General features: G+C 35.0%; 1 long non-coding RNA gene across 1 annotated transcript in view; it reads right to left on the bottom strand.

Annotated features, from left to right (window-relative positions):
• LOC150108986 (uncharacterized) overlaps positions 1–23,190 on the bottom strand; it is a 183,978-nt gene that overhangs the window by 126,342 nt on the left and 34,446 nt on the right. The gene's annotated exons all lie outside the window — the stretch shown is intronic.

Below are 23,190 nucleotides of genomic sequence, written 5' to 3'. Positions count from 1 at the left end.
TAAAAAAAAAAACAGTTCCTGGGGGAGAAGCATAGCCACCTCCGTATGAGATCAGTGAAAAGCCATCATAAACGTTCTTTGCGTCCAGACGGAATTCGAACTCAGATCTTTCCACGCAGGGGGAAATTTTCGCTACCGCCAATGAAGGCTAAAAAAGTGGTAGATTCTGTGAAATACTTGTGGAGAAACTTGCTTAGTGGAAATATGATGACGAAAGGAAGTTAGTTTTTGAGAAATGCTTTTTTACTGGAAAAATTACGAGGAAGGGAAGTAATGAGTTTGCAGTGTAACTATACTACTAACGAGATGTGCACAGACTGTTGGAATTACAAACTAACTCACACGAATAACGATCACTGAATTAGCTATAAAAATTACAGTTTTCTCTCTAACCAGTAAGAAATACTGTGTCATTCATATCGTGTCAATAACTTAGATTCGTTTCCATATCGAATTCGTAGACCATTTTTATCTTAATACAATAAATTCATGTTGGCTTACTTTTCCTCTCCCATACATCTACATTGTTTAATAATTTAATTCCCTCTCACATACTTTCCTATTCTTTGTTGTATTCCATACTGATGCTTTTGTATTAGATTTTATCTTAATTTTATTAGTTTTAACTATTAGAGATCACCTTGTCTAAAACTGTCTTCACTATAGCATCTTGTAATTTCTATCGTTTTCATTAAGAAATGTTCAAGAAAGTTCAAATAACGATGGCTACGCACTTCAGATTTCACCCCAACTTTAGCATGCTGTATCTGTTCCAGAAGAAAGCAGAAGAGAATGTGTGAGTACTATTATTTCAGAAATCGTATGTGCGTTCAAGGTTAATTACTTTATTTTTTAGATTTAAACTAAACGTAATAATTACTTGAAATCTTCGGTTTAGTCACTTTATCTTTTCAATCTTAGTTTCCTAAAGGCAGCGTGCCAATTCTTAAGATGGGTTTTTCTTGAATATCCTCTTTCATGTCAAAGAATACAAGTATATTTTTATTCTATATTTAACCTCTGTAGAGAAGTTTTCTTCACGCGCTACCTCAAAGAAACTTAGGTTCAGTCGTATAATAAGATGCATTTTTCAGCCTTTTTTTTTTCATGCTAGATTAAATGAAAATCGCAAAGCAGTTAGACGGATATGTATGTATAACCAATTCGTGAATACACAACCGAAAGACATCACAGATCAATAAAGATTTATTTTAGAGTATACTATATTATTCTCTAAGCAGCAGAAATGCTGACAGACTAGTATAAGATGTTTAATGTTGAGAAACTAAGAAAGGCCTTTCCTCACGACATGATATGGTTTACTGAAAATGTACTCAAGATTGTAAATTAAATATATATGGGGGTCTATGTATGACTGTGTTTACAATTAGTAACTCAAGTTTGGCGAGTGTGCCAAATGCACATCTCTTTCGTTATATTGTGCAAAAAAAAAAAAAAAAAAAAAACTATATGTCATAGATTCTCTTCCCGACTGGTGAGATGATACGGTCACTATCATATCACTCAACTGTTAATGGCTGCAGTACTGGCTCACTGTGCTCGTATATTATCGTGGTCTAATTATTTGGTCTAGTTCTCGCAGGTGTTCACGGAACTTGTGAACACTAAAACACTGTTGAAACAAACATTGACATATAAGGATAAGGAAGTCAGTTTGCCTCTTTACTAGGCTTGGACATCTTATCTGCACTATCATGCGTAGATCCTGGTCTCCTGGTTCTGAGGTGATGTAGATGCAGTGAAGAAGGTGTGAAGGAGAATGTTAAAATGATTCGGGACTGTGGATTTAGATTTTGAAGACAAATCGAGAACCTATGGACTGCAGACACTAGCAAACAGAATAAGGAGGGGCTGAGAAGTACAAACTTCTAAAACGGCCATCTACGATACGAGTCGATGGAATATGGAGGGCGGGGAAAGGACGAGAGGGGGATCCACAGAATGTTCGAATGAATGCAATCAAGAAAGGGGCGAGATAGATTTTTCTCTTAAAGTGGTATATATTTGGAATGGCTTGGCTTTTGGAAGTGGTGAGTGCAGATAGTGTAGAATGATTTCAAGAGAAGGTATGACAAGTTGTGTGAGTGATATATAAACTCCCTTGATGTGTCTCTAACTCCCTGGAGGTTTCTTGTAATACTGATTATACATGGTTATTATCCTCTTAAGTTTCTCTGAAGTCATTTCTGGTGTAGCATAATCAGATCGTTCCAGTGTAACTAATGGCCGAATAAGGCTTCTTAAAATAACTGTTTATACAATTTGATTATATTCCTATTTTATGTCTTAGTACTTTTTTTCCTGTCTAAATGGAAGGAGAGTGCATTTATTCTGGGTTTCTTCTCGCAGAAATTCTAGTTTTACATCCTGGGAAAACAGGCTAACCCGACAGAAGAACGCACGCGGTTTAACATACTCGTAATACACTTTTCGCCTTAGTTGCTTCGGCTGTAATTACAAACAGTAATACCAATCACTCTGGATGAATTAATTCATAGAACATATATTCCATTTTCCGTCATCATCGTTCACTGAACCTGGGCATTGTCACAATTTTAGTCAATAGAGAAATTTCGATTTTACTCTAATGAGAATTCTCTAAATTGGAGGTCTGATATGGAGGAAGCAGAGTTTCACCACTAGGACGTTAGGATTTTTCCTCTTTTCTGGCGGCTGTTTGGCACTAAAACAACCGAATCGCAACCAGACATGCAGTTAACAGACATAATAATACATTACCTTATAGTCTTAGTCACTTCGGACGTAATTCAAAATAACCAAATGTTTAAATAACTAAATTTTCAACCATTGCAGAATAGGTAATTCCTGCAATTAATTATCCTCCAATTAATTACATTAATTACAAAATAGGTTTATCCCGCATCAAAGGTTAACACACATAACTGACTGGATATAACGCCAGGACTATTTTTAGTTCTAAAATATACGTTCTCCTGCACGCAGTCAAAACGCGCCATAATCTAATGTGGTTTACAAGGTCTGTTTTTGGTTTTGGTTTCAGGTCACAATAATTTTGGTTTTGGTTTTATTTCACTATTTTGGTTGAGTGCTTCTCTACGATGTTTATTATAGTGTTGGTTTTAATAGTGTAAAGAAGTTGACATTCGTAGTATTTTGTTCACTTCGTGTAGCTAGGAGATCGATACATCTCCAAGAAAGCGTTCAAAAGTAGGTACTCTTTATTAGGACACATCTATGACTCAAAGACCACTAACATCGCATTAACAGTACCTGACTAACAAAGTAAGTATCAAACTAACACCACACATAAGTGTGGTGTTAGTTTGAGTACTGTTAATGCGATTTCAAAGATGTTTAGGAAGACAGGTACCTTTTCTCCTGACAGAAAAAGAAAATGTGGCGGAAAAGGAAAACTACACTTACTCAAGATCGTTTAGTAGTTAGGAAAAGAAAAATGAATCAAAGATTGTCTGCTATAGACTTAAATAGAGACTTGGCAGCTAGTGGGATTAATGTTTCTAACATAATAGTACGTCGAAGATTAGTGGAAGCAGGGAGGACTACCCACAGACCAAAAAAGAAACAAATGTTGACAAAATATGTAATAAAAATATTTTTTTTATTACATATTTACTATGTAATAAAAAAAAAGCTCTAGTGTGCCAAATTGTACAAAGAGTGGCCTGTTGAGAAGTGGAATAAGGTCATATTTTCAGATGAGAGCCATTTTTTTTTTGTTCAAGGACAGCAAGTACCCTATGTTCTCAAATCAGCGGCTAAGAAAACTTCTCTTGACCCCCCCCCCCCTTCAGCAAAGTCCTAAACACCTAACTAAAAAGATGTGTTCTGGAGTTGTTTTGTACATGACGGTCCAGGATCATTTGTGCCTGTTGACGATATAATGAAAAGTGACATAAAATATATAAAAATACATAAAAAAAAATGGGAAAAAAGAATGGTCCCACATATCCAGAAAGACAAAGAACTCATCTTCAATCACAATCTCGCTCCATGCCACACTTTAAAAAAAGTGAACAAGTTCCAAACATTACAACATCCATTTGCTTCAGTGGCCAGGTAAGTCTCTTGACATTAACCCAATAGAAAATTTGTGGGCTATAGTGAAAAAGAGACTTGGAAAATTAAATTGTGATACCAAGGATAAAATCCATTATAAAAGTATAGCTTCGAGATGCAGAAATAAGAAAAATGTGTTCTACGTTGGTAGAGTCCGCGAATTAATTCGTAAGCAAATTAATATGTAAGCTAATTAATGAACTTATTATAAACAGAGGAGCACATATAAATTATTAGGTAAAGTTGGAGTTTAATTTTTGCCCTTATTTTCTTGCGAAATTAAAATTTTTCTTTACAATGTGAGTGTTCGGATTAATTTGTTCGCTACTGTGTGTGTGTGTGTGTGTAACCCAAGAGCAATAGCTCATACTAGGGTCTCGTACGGAGATGAATGGGTTTATCATCCCCGTAAAATAGGCAAACCGGTCTGAAGAATGCAATATACTCAGTTAAGAGACATGTTACATTGGTCTCATAGTTAAGATCATATGCCATGATTTGACAGGGACAGTACCGGTTTAGGACCATTTCTCCCTATATCCCGAGACATACCAGTTTTTTCCGGTTTTTGACCATTCTATTACTATTCACAGAAATGTCAGTTTATTTATTTATTTCTAGAAGGGATTCTATTATCCATGTTATGTGTGACATTCTGCGAACCGAAACATCAGATTGAAAAAAAAAAAATTTTTTTCCCCTTCTAGGTGATAACTGTGAGTTTTATGATAAATGGCAATAATTTTCCAATTTTTCTCCATGCACGAGATGGCTTCTAAAAGAAAAGTAAATTTCATAAAGACTTACAAAAGGAATTCAGTTTTTATTAAGAAAATAAAATATATCACCTTCTTATCCCGGTTTGTCTTTCAAAAACAAACAAACAAAAAAGCGGTTTTGTCTGGTTTCCTCTTTCTAAAACTCATTCTAAAATGCATAACGTTACAGATAGTTGCATACATTATCATTGTATATAACAGCGTTTCCCAGATTTTTCCTACGACGGAACACTTCACAAATCCTGAAATTTCACGGAACACCTTGGCTATTTTGTAATGTATTAATAATTAATTATGGCATAATCATAAAGTGTATTAGTGCACTTATGTATACGGTGTGACATGTTGACAAATATAAAATTACATGTAAATCAGTTATCAATCACTGGACTAATGAAATCTTGTAGCATACTGTAGTTTCCTCAGGCCAACATCATTAAATTAATTTGTGCTGATTTTCATTGACATAATCCATTCTGATCACCAAAATTTTATAATATTATTATAAGTACTTATGAGTGAATGCAGACTTTTTCTCCTGTGTGCTCGTAGTTTTCCCCTCCTTTTGTACATCCTGGAGATCGCTATGTAGGCTGGAGGTGGATGAATCACTATCTGTTGCGTCACAAACACCTTCAATAAGATTTCTTAATGCCAAAATTAAACAAAGTCCCTTGTCTCTTATTCATATTAAAATTTAAATCTGTAGGCCTATTACTAAAAAAAATCAGCACTACGATTTCGAAACAAGCACTTTCACCCTACAATACGAACTTGCGAAGAAAGTATTCAGTATTACTAGATTTGAGAACCGGATACAGACTATCATGATCTTTAATTTCAGTGTAAAAATTTCTTTATACTTCCTTGCTGATTTGTCACTAACATTTGGAACACAGATGTTATTTCGTTCAGTTTTGAAAACAGAGGATACGCCGCCCATTGTTGTAATCGGCTTACAGGCAATTTTTACGACCAGTCATAAACAGCGGTATTCCCTTTCCCGAATTACTTCCATGTTTAAAAATACACGGCTTGGTCACTGACATCACGGAACCCTTATTCACGTTCCACGGAACACAATTTGGGAAACCCTGGTATATAACATATAGAAAATAAGTGCGTTATATTTCTTTTTCTAAACAAGTTCGAGGCTCGTTTAGTTTTGGAACAAAATAAGCCTAGAATAGCTAAATAATGTCATTTATATTTACACATAAGACAAGAACCTCGAATACTTATCCAGTATACTCGAAACTTGATCAGAATCGATTTATTTAAACAATTATTCCGATTAAATTGTCTTCACTTCTGTAGAAGAATAAATATTATTTAAGTAAATTCTTGCATGGATTTGGGTTGATTTCGTGTCTTATACCTGAAATTGTCTCTTATTGAATGTTTAGCACTAAGCAAGTGAGTAGTGTTTGCTTGACGCGTTGTTGCTTTATGTGGTTTAATATAATATAATATAATAAACCGAATAAATATAATAAGCCTGTACACATCTAAGATGTACTATATTTAATGTGATTTAATGATGTTTTTCCATGCAACTTCTTTTTTTTAATGTAAACTTTAAATTTTAAACTTTAATTAAATCCCAAACTGGAGAGGAATCTGTCTTACTGTTCCTATTACACTGAAACTCCAAACTCCTACCTTCAGGTCAATAATAAAATAATACATATCATTACTATAAATAAATACAAGAATATTGCAATATACAACATATCACATTAAATATAGTACATCTTAGATGTGTACAGGCTTATTATATTTATTCGGTTTATTATATTATATTATATTAAACCACATAAAGCAACAACGCGTCAAGCAAACACTACTCACTCTTAGTGCTAAACATTCAATAAGTGTTATTATGTGTTACTCTGAATACATACAGAATATAACATTTTTAAAAATATTTTAAGTTTATATACAACTAGTAATGTCTACTTAATGTAATCCATACTCTCTTAATGATATCACTGACGTGTTTTTTATGTTATTCAACTTACGGATTTAAATTGATTGTAATAATCAATTTTTAATGCCGTCCAACTTTTTCTCCAACTTACGGATTTAAATTGATTGTAATAATCAATTTTTAATGCTATCCTACATAAGCTATGATGCTAAGTTCTTCTTTCCACGGAATTGCACTGTGAATTTGCTATACACTATTCTATTCTTGAAAAAATATTTGAGTGGAAAAGTTCGTTTACATAAATATATTTCACAAGTTACATATTTTGTTTTTGTGACATTTAGAACAAATTTATTTAACTGGATCCAACTGATCACCATTTATTTACCATAAATTTGTATTCCCCCTCCCCCAAACTGTGACCAAAGTGAAAATTAATGCGGTGTCATCATCGAAAGCGTGCGTTAATTTTAGTTTGCGTTTAAGTTCATCACAGAAGCTTTTTACATATATTCTAATAATTAAGGTTGGTCTTAAATTGTTCATATTTGGTCTAATGTGTTAAAATTAAGAACTTTTATTGCTAAAAGACGGGGATTCCCTTATTCAGGTAATATTCACTAATTTCATGTTGTTAGTCTGTGGTGTGCCAGTATGGGTAAGTGGTGCTATTATTTGATCTATTCTACGTTAAAAAATTTAACCCTGAGATGGATAAGTGGCTGATAAAAAAAAAATAAAAAAATATTAAAAAAAATCCCGCGAACAATCAGAAGAAGCAGAAACAGACTCAAAAAAAAAGGACAGTATTTCATATTTTACCAGAACAGCCCGCATCGTCTTCAGAACCAAACGGTAAGAGGCAAAAAATGTAATATATGCATTTGATTGTTGCAATATTCGCTGTGTATGTTTTGTATTGAATATAACTACAATAAATATTATAATAATATATGTCTCTATTACGATTTTTTTTTGAGGGAGGGCCGTGAAATATTTTAATTTTTGCAAAGGGGGCCCTGACATCCAAAAGTTTGGGAAGCACTGATCTAGAGGTATAAACAGATTTGTAAAGTTCAGAAAAAAAAACATGTTATGTATTATTTGTTTTGCATAAACTCAACCGATTCTTTAAAACGTTTTTTCCCTCCCAGATATTTCATTAGTCTAATACACTGGTGTCCAAAAGCTAAAGACACAACATTTTTACTTGTATATGAAAAAGTTTTCACGACTACAGCCAAATGTGGACATGAATTTATTGCCAGCATACTAATAAATTATATTACATAAAAATGTGTTATACATTTCGTACAAATTAAATTGCAATACGTTTTTGGCAAAAGTTACAAATTTCCAAAGAACGTAGTTAAAGAATTAATGTATAGTTCTTACAGAAAACTATGCAGAGAGACGTTTCAGTATGGAATATGTCCACTCTGAAGTGTGATGTAGCTTTCACAACTTCGTACCATGATTAGCACCGAGTGATTCAGGAGTTCCTGAGGTAAACTGGTCCAATCCTCCTCCTTCAGAGCAAGGCCTTGTTTGTTTTCTGGAGAGTAATTTCGAGCAGTAATGCGTCTCCCAATTGTGTCCCAGACATGTTCTATGGGATTGAGATCTGGGGAGCTTGTTGGCCACTCGATTCGATTAATATCCCCGGTCTCTAAAAGTATTTCCACTGCTCATGTACGATGTTGTGTGGTATTGTCATCCATAAAGAATTGTTCGCCTACAGCACCACGGAACACTCGAACATGACGGTGAAGAACTTCGTTGCAATATCGTTCACCAGTCATAGTACCTTTTTCCAGCACTTGTAATCGATGCGTCCATTAAGCGTAATGCCTCCCCACACCGTGATCTCAGCACCGCCCTATCTCCCCCTTTCAAGAACATTCTGGCGATGGTAAGCACTAATACTTTCGCGCTAGATCAAGTGTCGTCTAGAATAGGAGGAAAGACTAAAATGACCCTCATCTGTAAAGAATACATTAGAGACTGTTTATGGATACAAGGCCACTGAAAACGTGCTCTACGATGAGCCGTGGATAAAGGGATGCAGACTAAAGGCCTTCGGACGTTTAGGCCTACTTGTTGCAGAGGTCTTGCCACAGTTTGTCGAGATATCCGAGGACCTGTGCTCGAATGGAACCAACTTGCAAGCTGACCTGCCGTGGTACGTCGATTACCTTTTGCTGTTATAGCCAAAAATCTGTCTTCATGCTCCGTTGTAGAGTGAGGAGGATCTCTTAGCAAACATCTGGAACACATTTCATTGATTTGAAACGATGCCCAGACCCTGGATACAACGCTATATGAGATTCTGAGATTCCAAACTCTCTGGCAATATCAGTAATTCTGCGGCCTTCTTTAAACTTTCCAATAATTCTTCCTCGCGTTGAAATCATCTACATGATGTCTGAGACATTACAAGACATCCAAGTTTGCAACTTTGTTCCTTCACGAAAACAGCTTCCTTAAACGCAATTTACTTAGCGCAGCGTTTTGTTTTTTTATCCTGTTGAGTGCTACCACGTGACCCCTTTGTGCGCGATTCGAAAATTTGAATGTAAAGAGTTATAATTTACGCTTTCTACTCGAAATCGTAAATTATAACTTGCCACAAGCTGATTCGTCTGGATTTTTCGTTGTACTCTTCAGAAAGGGAGTTCGTCGTTAGGTGTTTGAACACCAGTGTATTTATCAGTTTCTGTCTAATATTTTCAAAAAACCGATAGGAGAGTGATTGGCCTATATTTTTTTAAAAAATAATTTTTGTTTTCCTTCTTATAAGCTGGTGTTATTATAACCTTAAAATCCGATGAAATATTTTTAGTTTGCCATTCTGAAGTTCTATACAGACTGTATATAAACTCATAAATTCAGTACGTTTATAATTTTATACCTGTTTTCATAAGCATTCGTGGTATTTTCGCTAGAATGAAGTATTATATGAAGTAATATATAGACATTGTCAAGCAAGCGGTACGCGCACCCTTTTAGTGGAACTCAAGAATCTTATCCGAAGAATAGTAGAAGATGGAATAGAAGTTTGTTCTGTTGCATTATGGTTGGTCCGCGAGCCTTCCTTTCAGCAGTTGCAAGATAGTTGATTGAATTGTCTTCTTCTGAACAGTCATAAATTTTCAACTGATTTTTTGGTGTAACATCTCAGACATTAGAACAGGATTCTGCGTTGGGCAGATAAGGGATTTATAAAGGATTATTGCCTTTATAGGTGATCTAATTAAAAAGGACATCGTTTTTTTTTTTTTTTTTCAAGACTGGGGAGGCTGGTGATCTGATGTATTTGCACGGAGGAAGACTAGAGATGAATATGAGTCAAGAACATTCTAATTATTTATTTATTTTTTTTGAGAATCTGAATATTTTCAAAGGTAAGGGGATGGGGAGAGAGAGAGGCGTGTGATTTTTCTTGTTAAAGCAAAGGTAGGACTGCATTTTGATAGCATTGAATTTGACTAGATTGTCATTATGTATTTGGCAAAGAGTATCCAAAGCGTTGAATTGGCAAGATCTTGAAGAAAAAAATCAATCTTTCTTTGGTTTTATTTAGTTTGGTTTTTATAACCTAGAAATTCCCCGCGCGTTACAGCCAGCTTAGGCTGTTATTATTTTTCCCACCCTAATCTTTAGATAGCTGCTCCATAATCGACTGCTCTGAGAAAAGACGTATTCTCATATTTTATTTAATTCAATTTTTATTTATCCAAATAATATTAAAGAAACAGAAATTGACTATTTAATTTGATGAGTAAGTGTCAAATGAAAGTATTTTTAGTTATTCTACATGTTATCAGAGATTGCAAATTGAAAAAAAAAAAAAAAAAATTGAAATGCAAGAAGAAGAAAAATAAGGCATGTATTCCCCAGGTCGAAGCATATAAATTGAGTTAAAAACTTTTAGAATGGTATCGACAGCCTTGAAATTTTTGCAACTTCCTTACTGATTAGATCCCCCCCCCTTTCCATCTTGCAAGAGATATGAATGATAGAACAAGACAGGAATTTCAGTAGGCTGTAAAGAGAAACGAGACTCATTATCTGCAATTTCCGACGGTTTCATGTACGTTGACGTTGCATTTATAAAGCGTATCAGTTATCCTTATCTACGAGTAGAGTAAAACCTTCATTGGTGGTGCTCGCACGCCACCCTTCGCGAGGATACAAGCTGGGCTCTCCAGCAGAGAGGAAAGATTTTTGTCGACCAGTAGGGGAGCTGGAACACCGTATCCTGGAGTAAGGCCCTAACACTGACCTTGGGGCTATCTTCAGCAGTTGGTGTGATGCGTCGTCAGGCCTGATAAAAAATTATGTCTGTCTATCGGCCTTCTGAAGTAGGGAGCGTCATATATACACGCATTAGAGGTAGTGCTTCTGGGGGAAGGGAGGGGAGAGTCTAGTTCTACTTCCCTACACCGCATCGGAATGGAAATGCTAATACGCATATAATTTCGAAAAGAAAAGGCGTTGAAGTGTATTTCCCCCCCCCCTTTTTTTTTTTGACACCGGAATGAGTGAATACTGGTTATAAATAGTTTTTTTTCTTCCGAATATTGGTTATGTTTAAACATTTTTAAAATAGTTTTGATGTAGTATAGTTCATAAATTATATTCAGCTAGTTTTCTAGTTTATGGTTTTAAATTATATAACTGTTCTTAAAACTATTACATGGTCATAAAATTATCCTAGTCTGAAATACCTATATTTCTAAAAATATTGCATTTACCGTATTTAATTTCGTGTCACAGAACACATAGAATTTAAAAGTTTTTTTTCTAAAAAACAATTAATAAATTCCTAAGTTAATTAATGTTTTTTCCCCCTTTTTTAAACTGCAGTTCATTCCTGGTATTTTCTCTCAAAATTTATGTACACAACTACGAATGAAGTAACATATGCTGCTCTATGTTAGTCTTTTATCACACTGGCATTCTTATTGATCTCATCAAGAAGTTTCGATTATGATTAGACTGCGAAGAACACGAGCTGCGTTTTAAACGTTTCCTAAATAAAATTAAAAAAAAAAAACATATTGAAAAAAAAATATTTGTATTAATAATCTATACTTCATAATTGCGGCAACGGAAATGTGCATAAAAATATGCACAAGTCAGAGTACACCATGAATTTGATGATCATGGTGTACACTATAAATCCTGCCCTGTGTGTGTGCTTCTTGTTTATAAATAAAAAAAATACAGTAATTTATTAGGAAAAATTTTATTTTTTCTAACAAATTATATATAAATAATATATCCGTTTCACAAAAAAAACCTGAGCTGTTTCCATCTTTTTAGATGAAGAAAGTAGTTTTTCGTCTGTAAATTTGGACTTTTGTGTCCGCATTAGAGGTAAACCAGCGTGAGAAGCAAGAAATTATACAGACATTAATAATACACCAAAATATTTCCGACGGACTGGCTAGTGAGTTAAAATAGTAGGCAAAGTTTTAACTTCAATATTTTAAATGGACGTATTCTCTAGTGTGATAATTTGACCATTTATTGCGCGATAAAAAATAACAACAACAGGGTTTTGGAAGGAAAAACATTCCCCCACTTCGGTACCAGCTCGACAGAGGTTATATTTTTTTGTTTGTGTGCCTGCATCTGTGTGATATATTGTGTTTATACTCTTGTTTATATATATTATACAGTATTTTTGTATATACCATATGACGCAAAAAAAGTACTGAATAACTATAACGATATATATTTTGGAGTAAGCGGTTTTATTAACGAAGAAATATGTTTACATATTATGATATGCAAATCCACAACTATCAGTACAATCTTGGTAGATTACGTACTCGAAATGGGTACCTTGTCTTTCAAAACAGGCTTCGTAGCGCATGCGAAGGTTCTCTGTCATCATGGAGAACAAGGGTTGAGATATCTGCTGGACATGTGTAATTTTATCCCTTAGTTCATCAAAGTTTGAAGGCGGGTCACGATGGGATACCCATTCTTTCAACATACCTCAAACGAAGGCATCGATGTGAGATCAGGAGAACATGAAGGATACGGGAATTCTGTGAACCTCGAAATGAGCCTCCCGGGGAAGTTCTCTTTGACAACTACGTGATGTGTGACAGGTTGGAATGTTTTTTGCACGACACGTCCCAGGTGAACGGAACCAACACCAACATTTCTCGATGTAGCGTTCGCTATTCAAGGTTACGGTTACACCACCCTCTTCAATGAAGTAAGGCCAAATTTTGCCATGGCCGGAAACTGCACATCATGTGGTGACCTTCTCGCTGTGAAAAGGTTTGTTTCTCTTTGACAAATTCAGGTCTCCAGAACATTAAAAAAACCTGTAGGTTCGTCTGTTTACATGACCGCTTAAATGGAAATGCGCTTCGTCCGAGAATCAGAGGTTATATTCACAGTATTTCCACCGTGCAGCGTAATCCATTGTTGTTAGACACACTGACCCACCCGAATAGCGTACGAAGAGGCACCCTGCTTTAAGGATTCTCTGTAGCGATCGCCTCGGTATCCCAAATTTTACCGCTGTTCAGCGTGGACTGTGTTTCCAGCACACGCACATGATTGTCATTTGTGTTATCAGTGCGTGGTCTATACGAATGCTCTTTACATTGCGACAGAACACTCCCGGTACGTCGGAACCTCTCGATTAAGGCAATCATGACACTGTTGCTTGGGGCACACTTACAGAAACGACGAAAAAAAAAAAAAAAAACTGCCCACAAACATAACGTAGGTTTGAGACATTTGCTTTACCAACTCCGTATGAATGAAAATAATGCTCAAGAATAAACGTCGTTTCTTCCAATGTCAACACCATTGCCACAGCTAAATGTAATGGTGCAGACACTACACGTTCTTCGGTTAATATGCATGCAGTCGAACGGATGTCGAAGTTCAGTACAGTTTTTTTTTTTTTTTTTTTTTTTTTGCGCCATTCCCTAACTATTGCTTTGAGTGGCAACAATGAGCAAAACGAAGAGGGCATCTTAAATCACATGTTAACAATGAAATGAGCAAAACAGGACATTATTAAAACGTAAAAGACATTTCATTATGACGTCATAATGCGATATTCCTTGCCAGGTCTATAAATATCCACGTTCTACTTGCGAAGTTGTCCATTCCAGTGGACTCATGGTGTTGTTAGGAAAAAAGGTTAAGCCAATTAATTCTAGTTATCCCTAATTTTTATCAATATCATGGGTATAGATGTAATGATTTCTCAATCACAGTTCGCAGCAGGAAACTATGATGGAAATCACAGCGGGTGAGAATTCGGGTGGGTTTTGGATGAATTTTTAAATAAATTCATATGGGTTTAAATAAAGCTATTCGTTTTGTTAATATCATTCAGTTTCATTTTTTTTAAAGAAGTTCACATTTGAATGTATTAATATAACGTTATCGAATGAGTGATAATTCTTCGTTAATCTCGTAAATGATGTCTAGGCTATTCCGCTATTTTTCTTGTATTTTTATGCAACTCTCATTGCAATAATTAGGAAACCTGATTCACTGGATGTACCCAATGCGACTGCACTCCTGTGTGTTAAAAGGCAAATTTCAAGATACATCGTCGCCTGTACGTATCAAAATAGTTTTACTTTGTAGACTATTTTAATCGATTAGTATAAGACGATTATTATTATTGCAATCTTAAAGTGGTATGAACACCATTTTTCGCTTTCGCAAACTTCCTCCAACCCACATATATGATATTTTGAGTACAAGTGGCCGGGACACAATGATCTGAGTATAGGCGTGCAAATTTAATGAGTCTGAGTGCGTTAAAGATGACAGCTAATTATTTGTAATATTTCATCATGTCGAATTTCCGGCACACGATGTGGTGACGTCGCTGTGAAGAGGTTTCTCTTCGACAAATTTAGGCCTCGAGAAACCAAGAAACCTGTATGTTCGACTGTTTACATTACTGCTTAGATGGAAATAAATGCGCTTCGTCCGATAACCAGACATTTTGGTGGAATGACGGATCTTCATGGACATTGGCCAGCATGCGTGCAGAGTATTCCTGACGTGCAGCGTAATCCGTTGCTGTTAAACACTGACCCACATGAATGACGTACAAAAAGGGGCCCAACTTCTTAAGGCTCTCTGTAGTGTCCGCCTCGGTATCCCAGGTTTTACCTCTGTTCGATGTCGACTGCGTTTCGGAGACTGTAATCCAGCGCGCGCGCGCATGCACGCACACACACACACACACACACACACACCCGTGATTGTGATTTGTGTTATCAGTCTGTGAGAATGCCCTCTGCATGACGGCAGAACACTTCAGGTATGTCAGAACCTCCCGTTTTAGGCAATCATGACACTATTGCTTGGGGCACGCTAATCCAACTGCTCACAAACATATAGGCTTGGACCATTTGCTATACTAACTCCGTATGAACGAAAATAATGCTAAACAATAAACGTCTTTTCTTCCAACGTCAACACTATTACTATAACTAAATGTAATGGCGTAGTCTGTAGATGTGCTCTTCTATTAATGTTCATTCATTCATTTATTCATAACGGCATATCTCATAGTTCGTGTACTGAACGGGGAAAAGGGCGTCTAGGTTCAGTACTCTTTTTTTTTTTTTTCGTCCTTACGTACATTTACTTCCACGTACCTTGGGTTGAAATAAGTACAAAGATGCTATTTCAGAGAAACTTAAATTGTATACATCACAATAGGTTTGAGAGCTTTTTTGGCTTTGATGACACTTTTCTCTTAACTGGTTTGTGATATTATGAGGCAGGTATGTTTGAACCCTTTAGCCTGACCACCAATCGATGCACGATTGTGCAGGCTAATAAAGTTTTCATGCGTAATTTTTTTTTCAAACTATACAGCGAAAGCATCTGCAGCGCAACCAACAATGCATTACTGTGTGTTGAAAGAAACATATTCTGCTTAGTAAAATTGCTAACCCAGTAGGAGACATAACATTATTTTGAACCGTTGCAGATTCCATTGGTGATCATTCTTCCAGACATTAAAACTAATCATGCGATTTTATATCAGGAGAAACAGCTCCAAATTCCTGTATATTTACGCTACTATATTTCGCAGTCGGGGGGTGATGCACTCGGCCATCTGATCATAAAAGGGTATAGCATAATTTGTTATTATCACGTTACACTTCTAAGGGATCCACAGACTCCTTGAGGGAGGTACCTACTCAACAACTCTCCGTCCTCCACCAATTACACCACACTGCCACTACCATCATCATCTCCACCAACGTCATTTACTGTCATGCTTTCCTTCCTACAAACCGATAGGACTACAAGATACGTATGTAGTATCCTCTGCTTCTGTGACGAGCCACCTTATCTCAGTCGGTATCGACAATGCTATACAGAGAAGAGCTGAGTTCAGATCCCGTCTGGGATGCAATGAATCTTTATAAAATATTTTCAAGATGAGTCTGTCTTATAAGGACATGGCAGTTTTTCTTTATTTTATTTTTTTTAAAATTTATTTTGATATTGGGTTTTGATCCGGCAAATTCGGATTTATTATCCATAAGACATGCAAACCGACCAGAACATCTTGCTTCCGTCGTAATTCCAAAGCAACAACAATCCTGGTATTGTTGTTGTTTTGGAATTGACCTTGAACCCCTGTAGGCTTTTTTTCCTTGATCATTTCCCACCCATTGAAAAGAAGCGGTATTACGTAAATTGTGAGGGCGTCATAACAGCAAACTAATGCACAGAAAGATAACAAACACCAAGCAACCAATATGATAAATATATATGACCTTGAAACTATCTCTTTCATCTTTTTTGATCTATACAGCAGTACAGATCAGGTGTGACGATAAGAATATATATTAGGTTTCATTCTTAAAATAGAGGTTGTTCGAATACTAATTCGACGCAGTATATGTATACACACACATAGTTTTTTACAAGTTTTATTCATCTGTTTAACTAACTGTAAAGTTCAAAAGGGCCTATTTCGACTGCATTAATCTGCATTGTAATGAAGGGCATTGAATATTTTTATTTACGCGTGGAATGTTTAGAATATGTGAACCAGTGATCTGTTTTTTGTTTTTTTTTCAAAATACGAAACTTTTTGCATGAACTAAGAATATGTATATTTCGAAAAAAAAAAAGTTTAGTGTTGCCTATAGATGTGCACGAGAAACATAGACTTGAATTCAAGGTCTGCTATCTTCATAACCCCCTACATCTAGCTACTAATACGTCGAATATCTAATCGTTATAATGCCTTGAAATGAAGCAGACTCATCCTGTATGACAATAAATGCTTTCCATTTTCACTCGATTGCTTCGTCAAAAATTTCAGCGGTTTTGATCAGATATTAAGTTAATCTAAAATGGAGATGCCACGGGGAAAAAGCACTTGAGTTTATTTTAATGAACATTCTTTTATTTTCTTTAGTTATAAAAAAAAAGCCATTAGTCTCACCCGGTTTCTTGGTTTCGAATGAACAACTTGTTAGTCGCTCCAGGAGTTTCTGAATGGTTATTATATAAAGCTTGTATAGAATTAGTGGAATGCATCCATTTGAACACGGGATGACCTCATGTGACCGGTGCTTGACTATGATCATTAAGAAAGCCTGAAGAGATTTGAATACTTTTTTTTTTTTTTTTGCGCACACACACACACACACACACACACACACACACACACACACACACACGAGTCGTGTGTGTGTGTGTGTCAGAAAGAGAGAGGGAGAGAGAGAGAGAGAGAGAGAGATCGGCAATCTGCATAAGGTTTAGTGGCAATCGTGCATTTTTCCTCCCTCTGCGGACGATCACCCTGCATCCACGTGTTCCAGGTGCGGCACTAACCACGCTGTCCATAGTACATTAGTCCTGCTGACGATGCTCTTCGGTCAGCAACAGGTCCATCGCCACAGTCGTCACGTGACTTTAGTGTACACGTGAACGGATGAAGGTCAGTAGACTCTGCCAGCACATAAGTATCGTCTCTTGCGGAAAGAAACGCAGAACTGCAAAGGTTACTCAACCAGTGGTTAGACAAGTTCTGGAAGAAATTTTGTACTTAAAGTGTGCACTGCACGCTCATTTAGTACACAGACGTTGTAGAGTTAGAAAGAATATGGTGTGCGTAATTTTGAAAGTAGAAAAAAAAAGGTTTGTCGTGTTTATTAGATTGTGGTCTCTTGAAACAGGTTGAACAGTGGAAAATGTTTAGTACATTTTTATTTCTTTTTATCGTTTTCTCACTTTTCAGAAAATAAGAAGTTGAGAGCGCATTTCACTTTCTAAAGAATACTATTTATCTCTGCCTTTAACGAAAAGATTTTTCTGCATGTATTATGTATGAACAATTATACTTTCAGTTGTTCTCTAATACTCTGACAGTATCATATTTCCTATCACGATATATATGAATCATCATAGGACAGTCCAATTAAAAACTTTTTATAGATAGTTGATAACTATCTATAACTATCTATAAATGCTGATAACAGATTTCTCTTTTTTTTCTAAGAAAACGTCCAAGTCTTTAGCATTAATAGTAATTAGTTTTGATGTAATTTTAGTTCCGGCGACCTTAAAATTTTCTTGGAGATTACAATTTAGTACTAGCGTCTTCAGAGGGCAATTGGTAACAACAAGACCCTTCTTTGGTTGGAAAAACGTAGGTTTAGAAACCTATCCGGGACGCGAAGAACATTTATAAGAGCTCTTTTCAAACTGACTGAGGGTGAGTTAGTCGGTCTCGTGCGAAGGTGACGAGTTTTGCTCTTACGATACAGAAAGAGCAACACCGTAGAAAACGCAGAAATATCAGCCTATGAATATGGGATTAGCTATTCTGTCATTAATATACCGAGTTTATATATATAAAAAAGTTATCGGCTGCTGTCCAAAACATGTAGAAGATAGGATGGGATAGCTTGCTCCTACATGAATAATTTTCTTGAAGATAATTGTGAAAAAAAAAGGTTAATCTAATTATTCATTAAAAGATAAGAACAACATTTTAAGTGATTAAAAATTTATGAACTTGGATGGATTTTAACAGATGGCGTTTTATTTATTTCACAGTAATTATCTCAGAATTGTTTTATTTAAGTTTTCTAATCTTGATTGAGTAGAAGCTGTACAATTGCTATAAAAAGTTATGCTTTCCATATTTCATAAATATAGGATGCAATGACAGGTGTCCATATCAGAAGTTAACACAGCAACAAAGTCAATAAAAGACTGATCGATATAGATGTTTGTATTCTATATCATTCTCTCTCGCTTTAGTGCACTGAAATAATTTTTTTCTTCATTATCCTATTATCCCAAAAATGAGTGATCAGTATACAACCTATAATGAACAGAAAGTATAAAAAAAATCCGATTAAGGTTTGACATAAGAAAATCATTTGATATTCCTTTTGTTTAAATTCATCCCACAACACAGGCAACTAGGCCTGAAGAACACATGCAATTTAGAGATATGACTGCCCTCATAGCCAGCTGAGCCATATTACTTAGACAGATCTTATCAGATTGGAAAAATTGCGTGAATCTTTAAATTTTTACAAACACATTTTATAATAAATTCTATTTATGTGTAGATACTGCATTGCTTAACTTTATTGTTTAAAATTTGCTCTTTTGTACATAACATATTATTTACTAATTTATCTCTTTATTACTAATTAACTTGTATACTGCTGTAATCTTTAATTTGGCGATTAGCGCGGCGTCACCTTGGCTATCCTTGCGTCAGCAAACTATAAATCAACCAGCCAACCAACTCTAGTTGCTTTGGTTGGCATTCTAAATAGTAGCGATCTTTTGTGCTTATTTGCTGTAATTTTGAGCGTATTTTCAAGTAATCGATAATTGGTTTTAATTATTTCAAGAAATATTTGACTGAAATACATTGAAATGATGTTGAAAGTAATTGCAAGAAAGTAATTGAAAGTCATTTTAGATTCTATTTTGATGATGTGATCCACTATTTGGGGGATTTAATTTGTTCTATAAAAGTAGTATTTTGTTCCAGTTCTCTAAACAGTTTATTAAAAAAAAAGAGTCCAGTGGGAGAACGATTCTCTGAAATTCGTAATGATAAGCAGTTTTAAATTATAACATTTTATACATAATAGTGAAGATAAATTATCTCCCAGAAAATTAAAACAATTTTATGTCTCTTATGTATATATGCATATCTGGTTCTTTCAAAAACATTTTAATAACTGAATTTAATCGTAGAAAGCTTTCGTAAAGATATCTTAACATGAGCTCTGAAAATTAGTATCATATAAAGGACTAATGTAATAAAGTTGGTTTTAATTAGCTGAAATTTGGGGAAAATAGAAAGAAATGCAGGAAATAAAACCAAAAGTGTTGAATTTCATTACAGTTAAATAACTGAGCTAGTAATGCGTTTTATTAATGAACGTATTCCAACTTTTCCTAAAAAAAGAAGTCGGTGAATGAAAAATATCCTAACGGTTAAGTAGCCAAAGACTCACACAGTATATACTTCCTACAGAATCAGCTAAAACTTTTATTTCCAAAAATCGGTGATATATATATACTGAAGACTAAGTATTCCTTATCGAGAAATAGAGTTAAAATAAAGTCGAAAAGATGCCAGATTCTGGAAAGCAGAAGAGTAACGAATCTGCAGATTTTAATTAAATACACTGAGGGTAGCGAATGATTTACCACGGTATAATATTAAAGTACGTATTTCTAAACGAACTTTTCCTCCACCACATGGACATTTTTAATAAATTCAGAAAATATGTTAAACCTTATTTAGGTAGAACGTTCAACATTATAATAACAATTTGCATGCAAATACATTTTAAAGTCGTATTTTCTATCGAAATTGTTTTTTGAAGAAAACGCTGTTAGACAAACGCAAAATTATATTTTATTTAAATTAATTGATTATAGTTCTTAAATTTAAAAGTAATACATCAACACTTCTTTATTTCGTTAATCGTTCATAACTCTCTTATTCAGTTTCCTTTTATAAGATCTAGAACGAATCGGCTATCGTATTTCTGTTTCATTTGCATTGGTATTCTCTTTCCCAGAATCTTTTCTCATTTCCACAGCTATCGACGATGTCCTGAGACTGGAAAGACATGAATTCGAATCTTGTCTGGGACAGAATATCCTTTATAAGGACTTTTCATCTGAAGATGAGTCATTTTTTTATTCTACAAAACAGTCAAATAAAACACACACGTTTTGCAGCGTTAAATGAACCTCAGAGCTTCTTTAGCTGCTTCGGTCAGAATTCTAAATAACAGCAACAACAGTGAAATATAATCTCTTTTCCGTGTCTGTAATGTTCAGATGAGACCCTGCTCTTCGCTTATATTTCCATGATACCTTGAAAATTATAAGGAATGTACAAATGAACCTTTGCGTCACGTTCATTTTGATTACTGCAGCCAGATTGATAGCGTTTGTCTGTTTTCAAAAAATTGGGATTCTTTTTGAACGTTTCCAAAAAAATCTCACGGCAGTATTGAGCATTATTCACGATAATTTTCCTAAACATAATTATTTCTCTCTCAGCTAGATTTACCGTTTTTTCTACATCTGCATTCTGGATTAATTTTCTTATTTCAGGAAGATTTCTTACCAAGTAAAATTGTTCCTTTGCTCTTTGCTTTTAATCTGAAGCTTAATAACTCAATAGTACTTCGAGAAATTTGCTTTTATTGTTTTTAAAAAGTCAGTTACGAGTTGGTTTACTCAGAGAATAACTGTATACAAATAACAAAATGAATTTGGTTTTATTGACATGTGCAGGAGCGGTGATGTCATGAGAAACAAAACCGCAGTTGGAAAGTTTACACGCTACAGTTCAATAGAAACAAAATCATGCTTAAACTAGATATCCCTAGTTGTTGCTTATTTATGTTCTAGATGCAATTGGAAAGACATTTTTGACTGGTGGAGACTACATAAAGAATGCTAGTTCTGATTAAAATGGTGTTAACAAACAGTCACTAGTAGATTCCTAAAAATGACATACTGGGAATTAGTTTAATCACTTGCATGTTCGTTACTGTTTCATTTTAAATATTACATTAACATGAAATAAAGTAGTTTTGTTCATCTAAGAGGCTTATATCATGTGATTTGCAATGAAAAAGAAAACAACTAATTGTGCGTGATGATACTAAATCTTGTCTTTCTGTCACTACCAAACGTGGCGGAGTTTACAGAATGCAGTATGATAGCTATGCTAATGGCCAAATTGTTCTGAATAGAGTCAGTGTGGTATATGATATTCACTGGAGAATTGTGGTGGAGCTTGGTTTGGTCGGTTTGCTTTTTTTTCCCTCTCCATAACGAAAAACTCTCGTCTCAGGGAGAAAAATTCTGTCATCGCTCTATGAAATCGGCATCATTTGAAAAGTTCGTGTTCCTGGCTTCGTGATGATGCAGCTGTGTAGTTCTGCACGTACCACTTTTTACGTCGATTTCAGCTCTTGAGGACACCAATTACTTCTGTCAACCGACAGAAGTTAGTCAGCTGATTGACAGTTTGGCCTACAGGAACAAATTCCTAATGCATACCTCGTTTCTTCATAGTTAAAGAAACGATCATCATGCTCGTGATATTTCCCTAGACTAGCTTGAATAGATTTTTTCTGATGATGATTGTTTTTACTATTTCAAACATTTCTGAAGCAGTTTCACAGATTTAAAAGAAATCTTGGTGTAAACTCTTTGCCCTTTCATGTCACTTTTTTAAAAACAAACGTTATAAATAATCAAGCCGTTATATTTTCTTCTAAAATACCGCTCAGACATCGAAAAATATTAGGGAACATTTCTAATAAAGCGAAAACAAATTAAGAAAGTAATAGATAAAAGAGCCAAACAAAAACACTTCGAACATCTCCATTGTTACTTGTATACCAAATAAGCAATCATTGTGAGCGTTTGAAACTTTAAAATTTGGAAAGGGATTGGAAGCTTAAGAAGCTACACAATGCAGAAGTGGCCTTAGTAACTGCACTGTTTAGAAGACGCGATCCTTCCGTGAAGCAAATCAAGAAAAAAAAAAAAAAAACGCTAGAAGAATACGACTTGTTTGTTCAAACAAACCCACTTCTAAAGAAATGTGTGGACCGTGAATTATTAGTTTTACAACATTGAAACCACAATACATTCAGAAATAGAATGCCGCTCATGCTTTTCATATCTAAGTACTGTTAACTCGATGCTAAGCTTCTTTACTATAATATGGCAGTAGCAGTAAACACAGTTTGCATATTGTTAACATTATAGTAATATGTTAAATGATGAATTAATCAAAATTTTCAAACTGCAGTTTTCTACAAAAATAATATAATTTGGAAGAACTTACAATTA

This window comes from Typopeltis vanoorti, chromosome 2, assembly GCF_054136105.1.
Source record: "Typopeltis vanoorti isolate ZY-2024b chromosome 2, IOZ_Tvanoo_1.0, whole genome shotgun sequence".
Taxonomy (NCBI): domain Eukaryota; kingdom Metazoa; phylum Arthropoda; class Arachnida; order Uropygi; family Thelyphonidae; genus Typopeltis; species Typopeltis vanoorti.
This window is presented reverse-complemented; position numbering and strand designations above follow the sequence as displayed.